Below are 15,129 nucleotides of genomic sequence, written 5' to 3'. Positions count from 1 at the left end.
AATATGTTAATTCGTAAATGGAGGAGACATATTGTCTCGAGAGATGATTGGATGGACCTATCTTATCTATATGCAGGAGAAAATCTTGTGGATAAAATATTGTCATTTAGTGCAGTAACATCTCATCCCAAGAAATGGAGGGAAGAGGAATTTTTAAGATGGTCGGAACTGAGATGTCAGGGAATAGGGATAAAATATTTTAAAAATGATTTAATTAGTAATTCGATTTTTAGAAACTCTAGTAAAGTTAAATCGTCAGCGTATATCGCAGCATTGCAGCTTAGGGCAAATATTTATCCTACTAGGGAGACATTAGCAAGAGGAAGAGGAGGTGTGAATGCTCTTTGTAGATGGTGCGGTAAAGTGCGGGAGACTGTTCCCCATATCTCAGGACAATGTTATAAGACTAAGAATGCTAGGATAAAAAGGCATAATAGAGTAGTGTCTGCAGTTGTAGATAAGGTTGGTAAATTAGGATGGAAGGCAATGATAGAGCCCCATTTGAGAAATAGTAAGGGTGAGTTAAGAAAGCCGGATATTATATTTATAAAAGGAGATACAGCAGTGGTGGTTGATGTTACAGTGCGATGGGAGGATAATGCCGGAAGTTTGGAACAAGCCCACAGTGAGAAGGTGGCTTATTATCTTGAGTTAGAGGAAGAAATTAAAAACTTAACGGGAGGTAAAAATATTCACTTCTTTGGTTTTGTGCTTGGGGCGCGTGGCAAGTGGAGTGAAGGTAATAATGATTTGTTACAATTATTGGGAATGGACAGAAGTAAAAATTTTAAGGAGAGTATATGTAGACTTGTTTTATATTCCACTATTGGTATGATGGCTATATTCAGTGACAGGTAAAGATCCCGGAGTTTCCATTCCGTGTATCTTGCCAAAACTAAATTTTAGCTATTTTGGTTTCCATGCTCTAAATTTTCAAATTTTTAATATTGTTTTGAACATTAATTTATTTAGTGTTATTTAATATCTGTCCTTCAATAGAATGGTTTTAATTATATAATAAATACTTATTAATGGATGAAATTCCAATTTAAATTATTAGTTTATTTATTTATTTTTTAATTACTGGATGTGGATGCGGACTGGCCGCGTATAATAACCAGGAAAGGGCAGGTAGTCACGCCTGTACATAAATAGGGGGGATCTGAATAGATAAGATGCTCCAGGTGAGTTTGCACACTGTCTGGAGTGGTTCACAACTGGGCGTGCTGACCTCCAGGCGGATTAGCAGAAAACCGGGCAGACATCCCAGGCTGCTGGTTCGTTCTGTAATTAGATTTCACCAAGCCAGTGATAAATGTGAACTCCTGGATCACTATCGCAGTCTTACCCTAGACTCACAGACAGTCCCCTTAGACTCTCCAGTCTGTCTTGCCAACCAGACAAACTGGAATTTGTGATAAATGGTCACTTAAACCAAAAATCACATCTGATCACATTGCTCCTAGTCCCAAGAGATCAGTCACTTACCCCAGAGCAATTGGTACCCTAGATCTTACACCAAAGACAACGCAGGCAGCCAGTTCTATAGTAAATTAACTAAAGGTTCATTAGCTAAGAAAAGGAAGTGAGAGCTATGGAGAGGTTAGAGCAGGTAAAATATAGGCACAGGTGAGTCACAGTTTGTAATTCCAAAGGGTGGCAGTGATGTAATAAACTGACAGTTTCCCAAAAGTCTTTTCAGGGTACCCAGATTGGCCCTGGGGGTCACAGCTTTGTATCAGGTACATTTCCCTGTAAGAGTGCAAACAGCCCGGAGATGAACAAGCTTTCTCTGAATCCATACTTACGGCTTCCTCTCATAGAAAACAGGCTGAGAGGGTCACTACCCACGTGAGCATTCCCTTTGATAATGGAGAGTGAGGAATGCATTTTGAGTCTTTGATCTCCAATCCTCAGGCACAACGCCCACTTGCTTTGAAATAACATGTTTCTGTTAAAGTTCTTCATTTGCATTCCACTAGGCTTCTTCCTCGTTTGATGGGTTATTTAGTTACGGGGTATACACAATGGAAATATTCACTACTACATTATAACAGGATACAGATAACTGGGGCTCCACCCAAGCAAAGTCCCCCACCAAGAGTGATGGCCTGTGTTTTTACCTTAATGGCAATGAGACCCATTTCCAGTGAAATGGGGGAAACCTCCTTGTAGAGCTCAGGATAGGCATTTAAATGTTGTACAGTTCATATAGGCACAGAAAACTTAATATCACAACTAACAATGGTGGTTACCTTATAGAAACCGCGATTAACATAAGGCACCATGGGTTGGACCCAATGTCCCATTAATTAATACAATATTACATCTTGTCCTTACACACACACATGCTTGACCAACATAGACAATAACAGACCCCTCTTCCTGGATAACATCTAAGGAACATTGAGACTTATTCCCAGGTTACCCATTCATCCCAACCCTTATGGCTAGTTCTAATCAAGGGAGCACATGCAGGTGCAATGTGAATTTAAACCAAATTGCTGGCATGAGCTTGTCACAATGTGTGCCCCTTTAATGGGACTACCCAGTCAGGGGGACCTTGCTGAGTCAGGTCATGTCCAGCTAAAGTCCAGTTCAGCAGATCCCAGTTTATGAGGAACCGTGTGATATTCTTGCCTGCTGGTGTGATCAGAGACAGCTGCAGTTCCTCTCCGGGTAACGGAGGTGTCTGAGTTCCAATGACAATGATGACAGGTAGGGGCGTGGTTGTTCCCCAAACAGCGGAGGAAACCAGGGCTACCCTGCACCTTCCGGCACCCAGGAGGCTGTCACTGGGTGTGTTTGAGGGTGTACGTCCTGTTTGAGACCACAACGGCTTACAGAAGAATGGGGTGGAGTCTGGTGTGGTCTTAGTTTCATAACAAAAATTGAGTGACTCTCCGGTGGCACTCTGCGTGCAATTGGCAATGCTTTTCCAGGGGCAACCCGAGGAGTTGCCAACAGCATAGAACTGGTAGTGACGCTGCAGGGCCAGGGGATTGCTCCCAATCCCATAGAATCCATGCATGTGGCACAGCAATTTTACTTTCTGGGCTCCAGCGGGCAGGCACCTCCAGAGGTTCAGAGGGATCACAGATACAGCATAGAGCCTGGACAGCATCAGATTCCAGACACTTATGAACAGCAGGGTGCTGGTGCACCGGTGAGATGTCATGGCTCATGTACGGGATCTGTGAGGGGGCAGAGAAGAGAGAAAAACTTCCCACACTCCTCCCGTATATACTGGGAGAGACAGGGACCAATATTACAGGGTGAACATGAAGCAGTGAGGGTGACCATAATAAGTTAAGGACTTTTCTGGCCTTTTCCTATCTCAACATCGGGGTAGGCACTGACCAGCCCACTCGATGCGTATTTTCCAGCGGCTCAAAGACGTTCCTTCTTGCTGGCCAAGAAGGGTGGCCGGCAGGATGGAGAAGACAGTTTTGAGGGTCAGGTGGTTTATCCTTCCATTCTTTGAGCTGTGAAGAATTAAAACATTTCTGCCACGGTTTTCCATTTTTCCCATTCAGGATTTCTACCTGACAAACACTGGGGCTGGCCTGATTCACAACAGAGCTGCAGCCATCCCAGGTGCATGTAAAGAGATGCTTAGCAGTGACAGAGGCAGTGTTGGTTTTAGTAGGGATGGCTTCCACCCTGGATCCTTCTAAAACAAAGTCAGTGGATTCATACAAAGTTGAGAAACTTTGGCAGCTAGAAACTGAACCAAATTCCTCAGCACCTACACTGTTGCTTGCTACAGGCAAGGATTCACTCTGAGCTAACTCAATTAACTCACTTCCACACCCTTCAGTTGCAGCAAACTGCTTGCAAAAGCTAGCCTGAGGTTTTACTCCTTCAGCACTTTTAGGCAACAATTCATTTTCCCCAGAAATTTTGTCCTTTCCCTTTTCAGCTAGGGGTTGCTCTACAGAAACTTCTTCCTGAGCATCTTTCTGGGTTTCAGTTGAGTCTAGAACGACTTCTGAGACAACTGACATATCCTCAATCAGCATAAGCTGAGAGGCACATTCTGTCTGCTCCTCAGACAGAAGATTGGAGACAAACTCTCCCCCAGCAGATAAACTGCCATTCTTAACGGTCACAAGGTTTGGAATTTCCTCCCCTTTGTTCCCAGACAAACTTTTGGAGATTGGGGTAGCTCCCTCCATGGGAAAGTCATTACCCCCAACAGACACAGGCTTAGGAACACTTCCTTCCTGGGTTTTAGTTGAGTCCAGAACCACCTCTGGCACAACTGACAAATTCTCAGTCAGCATAAACTCAGAGGTACTTTCTGCCTGTTCCACAGTCAGAACACTGGAGCCATTTTCTTCCCCAGCAGTTAAACTGCTTTTCTGACTAGATAAACAGTTTGAACTTCCCTCCCCGTTGTCACAGACCACATGGCTTTTCACAGACAAACACTGGGAGATTGGGATGGCTTTCTTAACAGGCAAATTGCCACTCCCAAGAGACAAACCATGGGAGACAGTTTCTCCCTCATACCCGTTGAGCTGAACCTGCTTAGTGGTGGGTCTCCCTTCGGAGATCCTATCTGCTAGCAATTGGGCTAACATCCTTGGGTTCCCCGCTGTAGCCCTCACAGTGGGTCTCCTCCATACGTCACACTGACGTCTTGCGATCAGCTGGGGAGGCCCGTGGGGAACCAGGCACCCCTACTGATCGTCAGACTCCCAGAGCCTCCACTCAGAAGAGGGGGCAGGGATCTGGCTTTGACAGGGAGTGGACGTGGGGAATGGACTCTGTACCGGAGCAGTGGGTTGTGGGGGAGCTCCCTGCATTAACTCCATTTTCCGCATGACCTGAGACAAAGCATTAATCAGGATGCTGAGGGGTTGGCGATCATATTTTCCCATATCCTCTCCTAAATTCACCAGCTCCTTCCAAATCATGTTCCTAAGGGTCTCCTTGGGTCGGCGCTGCCCAGGGTTGTGGGAGGTAGGGGAATTAAGATTGGGAGGGTGCCTGGCAAAGTGAGGACCATTATTTGTAAATGTGATAGCCTGCACAGGCTCTGAGGTAGTCTTTTTGCTGACTTGTCTTTTCAAGACACCAGTTTCTCGCAGCAAATCTCCTGCCTGCTTGATTTTTGCCACTAGTTCACTCCAGGTTAGGTGTTCTAAATCCACAGTCCCCATGGTCAATTTTGTCTGAGAATTTAGTCCTGCATAAGTGCTCTGTACTAATTCGTGTCCCTGATACTGGAAAGTGATAATCCCATTCTCTTCTGTCTGGGGTAATGAATCAGAGAGGGCAGCCAGCATTTTCTTTCGAATTAGGTAAGCTTCTGGGGCCTCTCCTGGTTTCTGCTCTTCCATTATATACAGTTTCTTAAGGGAAAACGCAGGCAGTAATATTTTAAGAGCACTTATCGTCCATTCTCGGGGTCCAGTGGCAGTCCGCTCCCAAGGACCTATGCCTATGTCTAGAGCATCTGCATCACAAGGAGAGGCGCATAACTGAGCCAATTGGGTTAAGTCCATGCCATCAGCAGAGGGGTACATTTGCCAAACACGGGCCAGCCATGCAACGGCTGTGTCACGGTTCAGTGGCCCCAGTCTCTCAGCAATAGCCTTGGCTTGACTAGGAGACCACCTTACTACGTCCGTGACCAGCTCTGTTGTGGGAAGATCAGCTCCTGCAACTTAAACTGCTTTTCTGACTAGACAAACAGTTTGAACTTCCCTTGTGGAAACAGGGGCAACATTATGCCTGTGTGGCCAATCGGGGTTAAATGGGTTTTGGGGGACAGCATCAGGGGGTATCTTTATTTTCCCAGGGGGCTCTAAATCACCATCTTCTCTCAACCTTACAGCTGCTATCACCCCCTTATGGGCACTAAGTTGGGCACACAATTTACTAATTTTTGCCTCACACTCCTGATGGTCTGCTGCTACCTTTGCTGCCCTGTTCTCTTCTGCCAAGAAGCGAGTTGCTGCTCTTGCTTCTTCTAACAGAACTTGTGTGTGTGTTAACTCTTTTCTATACTGTTCTGCATTCCTGCTGGCCTTGTCTCTCTCCTCTTGTATATCTCTGAGTACAGTCACCATTCTGAGCTTTTCTGCTATCAGTTCACACCCGTCTGTCTCACATTTGTTCAAACGCTGTTGTAACTGCTTTTTCTCAAGCTCTAATTCCTGCCCTCTCTTTACCATTTCAACCATGTCCAGACATGCATAAAATGATGCCCATGCAGCAGCTGCGTCCTTTGCACTACCACGTGGCTTAAAGGTTGTGCAGTATTGTTCCAAGCTCAGACTAGCTTCAGTCAAGGGATTCTCACCCTTAAAACACCCCCTTTCCCAGGGGCATTTCCCTTTTTTTTTATTACCCATCTCTCTAACCTGTTGGTTTTCTCCTGTCTCAAATGAGCAGCAAAAAGGTCTTTTTCAGCCATCTCTATTTCCTTATTTCAATAATGATCCCCACCAACAGCTCTTTCTAACACCTTTACTTTGAAGGCACTACTCTTAACTCCTTATTTCACAGTTCTACAGGTATTCTAAGCACAATTCTTAACAGAAGGTTACCAAATAGTCTATGAGAGAGAGACCTTGCTAAAGGACCTTGGTCTGAAAAAGGAACAGAAAGCTTACTCAGGTCTGTGCCTCAGTTTCCCCACTCCACAGCAACTACTCAACAATTACCATGTGATTAGAGTCACGTGCCTCTCACCAATTTGTTACCAGATGTGCCCATTACTTTGGGGTATGCTCATTTATTCGGGTTACTCCTCTGGGGAAGGGGGTTCTGTAATCCTGTCAATGTACTGCTTGTGTCACTTGTGTTTTCATATGGAGCTCTACTTCTCCCTTCTGCAAATCCCCTCCCAATGGAGCTATCCTGCAGGACCTAGGGTCCCTAGGGCTGGGTTACACCCGCCCCAGAACCAGATAAACACCCACACCCACACGTACATTAACAGAGCAAGTCTGAGCGGACCGGGTCAATCAGCACTGTCAAGCTGACCCCTTATATGTCTCTGGACTCACTGGGCTGGAGGAAGCAGCACTTTCAAGCTGTCTCTCCTTATATGCCCCTGGGCTCCATGGACTGGGTCAAGTAGCACTTTCAAGCTGTTACCCTTATGCGTCCCAAATTCAGCACGTCCCTATCCCCACTCCCCCAACACAATTGTACTGGCAGTAACCTACTTGTTGAGCAAACCCCACAGTATTTTGGGTGCTGCAGGGATCTTTAGCTTAGGTAAAAGAAGCGTTGCTGTAGAGCGAATGGGGGAAGCTAAAAACACAAACGAGTAAAGTTCAGCAAGAGAGAGAGAGAAGCAACCAACTTAACCATAGAAGTTATTTATTGAATAATAGTGATAACCACACAAGGAGAGCTAAACCAACCTAACATACATGATTAAAGGTTAATACCTAAGGTAGAAAGGAAAACAGAGAGAGAAAAAGAGGGGGGATCTCACCCACTCCATGAGGCTTGAACTGGTCAGGGTTCCCAGGTGATGGTGGTAGCTGAGGGTCCTGAATGCTGGAGACAGGCAGAGCCCCCAGCACGATCAGTCAGAAGACGGAGTTCCAGTGGAACTGATGCATAGTTTGGATCTAAGCATCAGAACCCTGACTAGAGGGTGAGTAGGGATTTTTGTAGAGAAAGTACAATGGTTCAAGGGAGAACACTAGATTTGTTTATAGGTAAGCTGATGACTCAAGGGTTTTCTTTAGACTAGACAATAGGAGCTGATCACTCTTGGCTATGGGTGGTGTTTTCTTCCAGGGAGCTCACAATGCAACTAGGCTGCTTCAGTATTTGGATATCAATTAAGGATTCATTACTAGAATTGGTCTGATAACTGCTGAGCTGGGTGTGTGCAGACATAGGTTCATTAGCATCTGGAGCAGAGATTCCCATGATGCAGTGCTTCCCTGCTTTTTCTGGTCCCAGAGTTCAGTGTGATTCTCTGTTCTCCATTCTGTATGTAAATTGAGAGGTCTTCCTGTCCCATCTTTCATGCAGATGAGGCTAGGGGAGTTGTCTCTGCTCTCCATTCTGTATGCTAATGGAGATGTCTTAATCTTGTCACCCTTGTCAGGAGGGGTCTAGGTGTGTCTCCCAACACCCTTCACTGCTCTCTGCAAGTTTTCTTCTTCTGATGGGTTTTGGTTTAAGCAGAGGCTGGGGGGGGGGGGGTCTTCCATCGGCTGGATACTGCACCCTGGTTCCCCAGGAACACAGAGGTGTCTGGTATCATGTTAAAGTTCTTCATTTGCATTCCACTAGGCTTCTTCCTCGTTTGATGGGTTATTTAGTTATGGGGTATACACAATGGAAATATTCACTACTACATTATAACAGGATATAGATAAGTGAAAACAATGCAAGTAACATCCCATTAGTTGCCAGGAAGTTTAAACATCAAATACATTCAGATACATTTAACAATCACTTTGATCTACCCTAAACAAAAGAAAGGAAAATACAGCTACTATAAGGTGGGTGAACAACTGGTTGGATAATCGTTCCCAGAGAGTAGTTATCAATGGTCATGCTTTAGGGCATAACGACTGGGGTTCTGCAGGGATCAGTTCTGTGTCCAGTTCTTTTCAATGTCTTCATCAATGATTTAGATAATAGCATAGAGAGTACACTTATAACGTTTGCAGATGATACCAAGCTGGGAGAGGTTGCAAGAGCTTTGGAGAATAGGATGAAAATTCAAAATGATCTGGACAAACTGGAGAAATGGTCTGAGGTAAATAGATTCATAGATTCTAGGGCTGGAAGGGACCTCGAGAGGTCATCGAGTCCAGTCCCCTGCCCTCATGGCAGGACCAAAGACTGTCTAGACCATCCCTGATAGACATTTATCTAACCTACTCTTAAATATCTCCAGAGATGGAGATTCCACAACCTCCCTAGGCAATTTATTCCAGTGTTTAACCACCCTGACAGTTAGGAACTTTTTCCTAATGTCCAACCTAAACCTCCCTTGCTGAAATGTAAGTCCATTGCTTCTTGTTCTATCCTTAGAGGTTAAGGAGAATTATTTTTCTCCGTCCTCCTTAGCAACATTTTAGGTACTTGAAAACTATTATATGTCAGCGTGGTTAGACACTGGAATAAATTGCCTAGAGAGGTTGTGGAATCTCCTTCACTGGAGATTTTTGAGAGCAGTTTAGACAACTATCATCTGGTACCACTGAGAACAGTCTAGATCCATCCTCTTTGGAACCCCCTTTCAGGTAGTTGAAAGCAGCTACCAAATCGCCCCTCTTTCTTCTCTTCTGTAGACTAAACAATCCCAGATCCCTCGGGCTCTCCTCATAATTTTTCCACATCCTTCTTGTAGTGTGGGGCCCAAACCTGAACACAGTACTCCAGATGAGGCCTCACCAATGTCCAATAGAGGGGAACAATCACGTCCCTCGATCTGCTGGCAATGCCCCTACTTATACAGCCCAAAATGCCGTTAGCCTTCTTGGCAACAATGGCACACTGTTGACTTATATCCAGCTTCTCGTCCACTGTAACCCCTAGGTCCTTTTCTGCAGAACTGCTGCCTAGCCATTCGGTCCCTAGTATGTAATAGTGAATGGGATTCTTTCATCCTAAGTGCAGGACTCTCCACTTGTCCTTGTTGAACCTCATCAGATTTATTTTGGCCCAATCCTCTAATTTGTCTACGTCCCTCTGTATCCTATCCTTACCCTCCAGCGTATCTACCAGTCCTCCCAGTTTAGTGTCATCTGCAAACTTGCTGAGGGTGCAGTTCACGTCATCCTCCAGATCATTAATGAAGATACTGAACAAAACCGGCCCCAGGACCGACCCTTGGGGCACTCCACTTGATATCGGCTGCCAACTAGACATGGAGCCATTGATCACTACGCGTTGAGCCCAACGATCTAGCCAGATTTCTATCCACTTTATGGTCCATTCATCCAGCCCATACTTCTTTAACTTGCTGGCAAGAATACTGTAGGAGATCATATCAAAAGCTTTGCTAAAGTCAAGGAATAACACATCCACTGCTTTCCCCTCATCCACAGAGACAGTTATCTCGTCATAGAAGGCAATTAGGTTACTCAGAAATGACGTGCCCTCTTCTTCCAAGTCTTTAAAAATACACATTTACATTTCAAACTCTAGCTTATCTAAGGTGGACACATTTTTAAAATCTCTCTCTAAAAGTTGAATCTGAGTCAATTACATACAAGTTGCTTAACCCTTTCATGCCATGTGTCACAGAAGTTTAGATCCTGTGTGGATTCTTCCATGTTTAATGAGGTCAGACCTCCGTATGAAACTTTTCCCGCAGTCCAAGCACCTCTGGAGTCTCTCCTCTGTGGATTGCCTGATGTTGAACAAGGTGTGACCTTTGTAGAAAACTTTTCCCACAGTTCAGGCACTCGTGGGGTTTCTCTCCTGTGTGTAATGCCTGATGTTTAATAAGGTCTGACCTTCGTATGTAATCTTTCCCACAGTCCAAACACTTGTGGGGTCTTGCTCCTGTGTGGATTGCCTGATGTTGAACAAGGTTTGACCTCACTGTGAAACATTTCCCACAGTCCAAGCATTTGTGGGGTTTCTCTCCTGTGTGTAATGCCTGATGTTTAATAAGGTCTGACCTTCGTATGTAATCTTTCCCACAGTCCAAGCACTTGTGGGGTCTCGCTCCTGTGTGGATTGCCTGATGTTGAACAAGGTTTGACCTCCCTGTGAAACATTTCCCACAGTCCAAGCATTTGTGGGGTCTCTCTCCTGTGTGGATTACCTGATGTTGAACAAGGTGTGACTTTTTTATGAAACTTTTCCCACAGTCCAAGCACTTGTTCGGTCTCTCTCCTGTATGGATTGCCTGATGATAAACTAGGTGTGTCCTCTGTATGAAACTTTTCCCACAGTCCAAGCACTTGTGGGGTCTTTCTCCTGTGTGTAATGCCTGATGTTTAACAAGGTGTGACCTTCTTATGAAATTTTTCCCACAGTCCAAGCACTTGTGGGGTCTCTCTCCTGTGTGGATTGCCTCATGACGAACTAGGGATGACCTCTGTATGAAACTTTTCCCACAGTCCAAGCACTTGTGGGGTCTTTCTCCTGTGTGTAAAGCCTGATGTTTAACAAGGTGTGACCTTCTTATGAAATTTTTCCCACAGTCCAAGCACTTGTGGGGTCTCTCTCCTGTGTGGATTGCCTCATGACGAACTAGGTTTGACCTCTGTATGAAACTTTTCCCACAGTCCAAACACTTGTGGGGTCTTTCTCCTGTGTGTAATGCCTGATGTTTAACAAGGTATGACCACTGTGTGAAACTTTTCCCACAGTCCAAGCACTTGTGGGGTCTCTCTCCTTTGTGGATTGCCTCATGACGAACTAGGTGTGACCTCTGTATGAAACTTTTCCCACAGTCCAAGCACCTGTGGGGTCTCGTTCCTGTGTGTAATGCCTGATGTTCAACAAGGGTTGACTTTCTTATGAAACTTTTCCCACAATCCAAGCACTTGTGGGGTCTCTCTCCTGTGTGGATTGCCTCATGATGAACTAGGTGTGACCTCTGTATGAAACTTTTCCCACAGTCCAAGCACCTGTGGGGTCTCGCTCCTGTGTGTAATGCCTGATGTTCAACAAGGGTTGACTTTCTTATGAAACTTTTCCCACAATCCAAGCACTTGTGGGGTCTCTCTCCTGTGTGGATTGCCTCATGATGAACTAGGTGTGACCTCTGTATGAAACTTTTCCCACAGACCAAGCACTTATGGGGTCTCTCCCCTGTGTGGCTTAACTGATATCTAATTATTTGTGTCTTCGAAATGAAACATTTCCCGCACTCGAGGGATTGAGTGGGTTTCTCTCCAGTGTGGCTTGTCCCATGGTTATTAAGATCTGAGAGCTTACTGAAGCTTTCCCCATGGTCCAAGCATTGAAGGGGTTTCTCTCCAGTATGGATTGTCTGATGTGTCACAAACTGTGATCTCAAAATGAATCCTTTCCCACAGTGAAGGTAGTGCCACGGTGTCTCTTGCTTGGGATTTGTCTGTGGCGCTCTGGGATCCTCCTCTCCTCCCCCACCATTAATAGATTCATCCACTTTCTTCCCTGGGTGGTTTCCCAGAAGCCTCTCTGACCTGTGCCAACTTCCCCAGGTTTCTGCCTGCTCCAAGCACTGGGGAAAATTTCCTTCAGCTCTTCCTACAAAGGTCCCCTGCGGTTCCACTTCCCCAGGAACGTCCTCATGATGATTCCCCGCCTCATTCTCACTCCCTCGTTCAGCACCTGCTGGGAGAGACACAATCCAGACAGGAGTCATTGTGCTGGGGAGAAAGAGGAATATCACAAAGGGCAAACCCAACACAAAGACTGAGCAATTGGACTCCGCCTCCACATCCCACCCAAACCCTCACAGGGAAGGAAAGCTGGGAAGCAAACTCCTGCAGCTAAGAGGCTGGGTGGAATGGCGTGAGCTATATCTGATGACTGCAGCCCTGTCCTGGCTGAGATGAGGAAGAACTGAGGGTGCTTACTCACACCATATTTTGGTTACAAATTATTCTTAAAACTACAATACCCACCTGCTGAAGTGAAAAAACAGATTGACAGAGCCAGAATAGTACCCAGAAGACACCTACTACAGGACAGGCCCAACAAAGAAAATAACAGAACGTCACTAGCCGCCACCTTCAGCCCCCAACTGAAACCTCTCCAGCGCATCATCAAAGATCTACAACCTATCCTGAAAGATGATCCCTCACTCTCACAGATCTTGGGAGACAGACCAGTCCTCGCTTACAGACAGCCTCCCAACCTTAAGCAAATACCCACCAGCAACCGCACACCATACAACAAAAACACGAACCCAGGAACCTATCCTTGCAACAAAGCTCGATGCCAGCTCTGTCCACATATCTATTCAAGTGACGCCATCATAGGATCTAACCACGTCAGCCACACCATCAGGGGCTCGTTCACCTGCACATCTACCAATGTGATATATGCCATCATGTGCCAGCAATGCCCCTCTGCCATGTACATTGGCCAGACTGGACAGTCTCTACGCAAAAGAATAAATGGACACAAATCTGACATCAGGAATGGTAACATACAAAAACCAGTGGGAGAACACTTCAACCTCTCTAATCACTCAGTGACAGACTTGAAGGTGTCAGTTTTGCAACAAAAATACTTCAAAAACAGACTCCAAAGAGAGACTGCTGAACTCAAATTAATATGCAAATTAGACACAATTAACTTAGGCCTAAACAGAGACTGGGAATGGTTGGGTCATTACACTAATTGAATTTTTTTCCCCCCATGTTAAGTTCTCACACCTTCTATGGGTCATCTCGATTATCACTTCAAAGTTTTTTCTTCTGCTGCTACTGATAGCTCATCTCAATTGATTGGCCTCTTACAATTGGTATGCATACTTCCACCTTTTCATGTTCTCTGTATGTATAAATATCTTCTGTCTGTGTGTTCCACTCTATGCATCTGAAGAAGTGAGCTGTAGCCCACAAAAGCTTATGCTGAAATAAATTTGTTAGTCTCTAAGGTGCCACAAGTACTCCTGTTCTTTTTACCATATTTTGGGATTCTCAACTTTTGACTTCATTTCCTAGATGGTTTCTGTGTCAGTCCTCACCTGTGCGGGTGCATCTCGGAAGCCTTCTTTCTTTGCAGGCCTGGAGATCGGGCACCCATGGCTCCTCCCCTCGTTCCAGCCGGGCGATCAGCTCAGGTTTGGGAATGGGAAATCCTGCGCAGAGGGTGAAATCAGATCAGATCAGGGTGGAGTATTTGTCTGAAAGGACATTCCGTGAGTGGAACCTGTCCCTGCGCTCTGCTGGAGGAACGTGGAATCCAAGAAGATGGGGAAATGGTCACTGAGCCCCCTCGCGCAGAGGAAGTTGTCTGGGGAGGTGAGCTGAATTATTACTACACCCTCACTAGGCATTCCCAGGATCTGTGCGTTCTGGGGGCCTTGCTGACTCACACACAGCTCTGCACTTAAACCTCTGCCTCTTTCTAAACCTGCAGAGCCCAGAGCCCTCCCAATGGCTGGAGCTATTCCCAAGGAGGGAGGTGAACAGGGATTGTGTGTGCAGCCGAGAAACAACACAGACAGGACAATGCTGGATTTATGCTCCTTTGAAAGCTGGAGGGGTGGGGACGGTTTAGCTTGTCCATTGGGTTTTGACACCCATGTCCCACTGGAAAGGGCACAGAGATGCAAGTCTCTCTCACACGGCAGATGTGCATTATGGAACCACTCGCCTCTGATCTAACTGACATGGGAAGAACCTGACCAGATTCAGACACGCAGACCTCACGGCTTCTAGTATCTGAGGGTATGGGAATCCCTTACCCAGCGAGGTCACCATCTCATAGTTCTCCTGCATGACGTCCCTGTAGAGGGCTCTCTGAGTGGGGTCCAGCAGAGCCCCCTGCCCCTGGGTGAAATACACAGCCACCTCCTCGAAGGTCACCGGCATCTGGAACACCAAAAGCCCCCACTCAGCACCTGCTGCTCCAGCCACAATCCCACTAGTCACGTGTGAGGACGGATAAAGAAATGGAAGCTCTGGGAGCGCCAGAGTAGCAGAATCCCACCCCCATCCTGCTCCGAGCAGCCAGGAGGCTTCAGGGGGTGGGAAGAAGGTGAGAGCTCCTTGTCCCCCCCAGCAGACAGAGCAGGGCAGGGTCTTCTCATTTCCCACATACCTGCCAGACACAGGCTGATACGGGAAGCAGAGCTCTGAGCCAGGGACAGGGACAGGAATCCCAACAGCTTCCCTTCGTATTTCACAGCAGCCTCAGGCTAGTGGGGTCTCACTCCAGCACTGGGAGCCTTGAAAATGTTCCCAGCTCTGTGCTGGGGGGTTGTATCCTGTTTGAGAAATGGGGGAATGTCCCGTCTCCCCTCCCCCATCACCAATGGGCCCACTCAGAAAATCAGCAGGTTTATCACACCTTGTCTCCTCCCTGCCCCTGCCCAGGAGCTCCCTGAAAATCCCCTACCTGAGCTGGCTCCATCACAGACATTTCCCTTCCCTGTGTCCTGGAAGACGGGCCCATCTGGAGCGAAATGTGGATATGATTCCTCAGCCTGTCGGGGCGAGAGGTGCGATTGGGGAGGTT

At 46.3% G+C, this 15,129-nt stretch overlaps 1 pseudogene; it reads right to left on the bottom strand.

Moving 5' to 3' along the window:
- Positions 1-14,483, bottom strand: part of LOC135888212 (zinc finger protein 250-like) — a 65,576-nt pseudogene extending 51,093 nt beyond the window's left edge.
- Between the last annotated feature and the right edge of the window lie 646 nt (positions 14,484-15,129).

Source organism: Emys orbicularis, chromosome 13 (genome assembly GCF_028017835.1).
Source record: "Emys orbicularis isolate rEmyOrb1 chromosome 13, rEmyOrb1.hap1, whole genome shotgun sequence".
Taxonomy (NCBI): Eukaryota; Metazoa; Chordata; order Testudines; family Emydidae; genus Emys; species Emys orbicularis.
The sequence above is the reverse complement of the archived record's forward strand: the minus strand, read 5'-3'. Positions and strand labels throughout refer to the sequence as shown.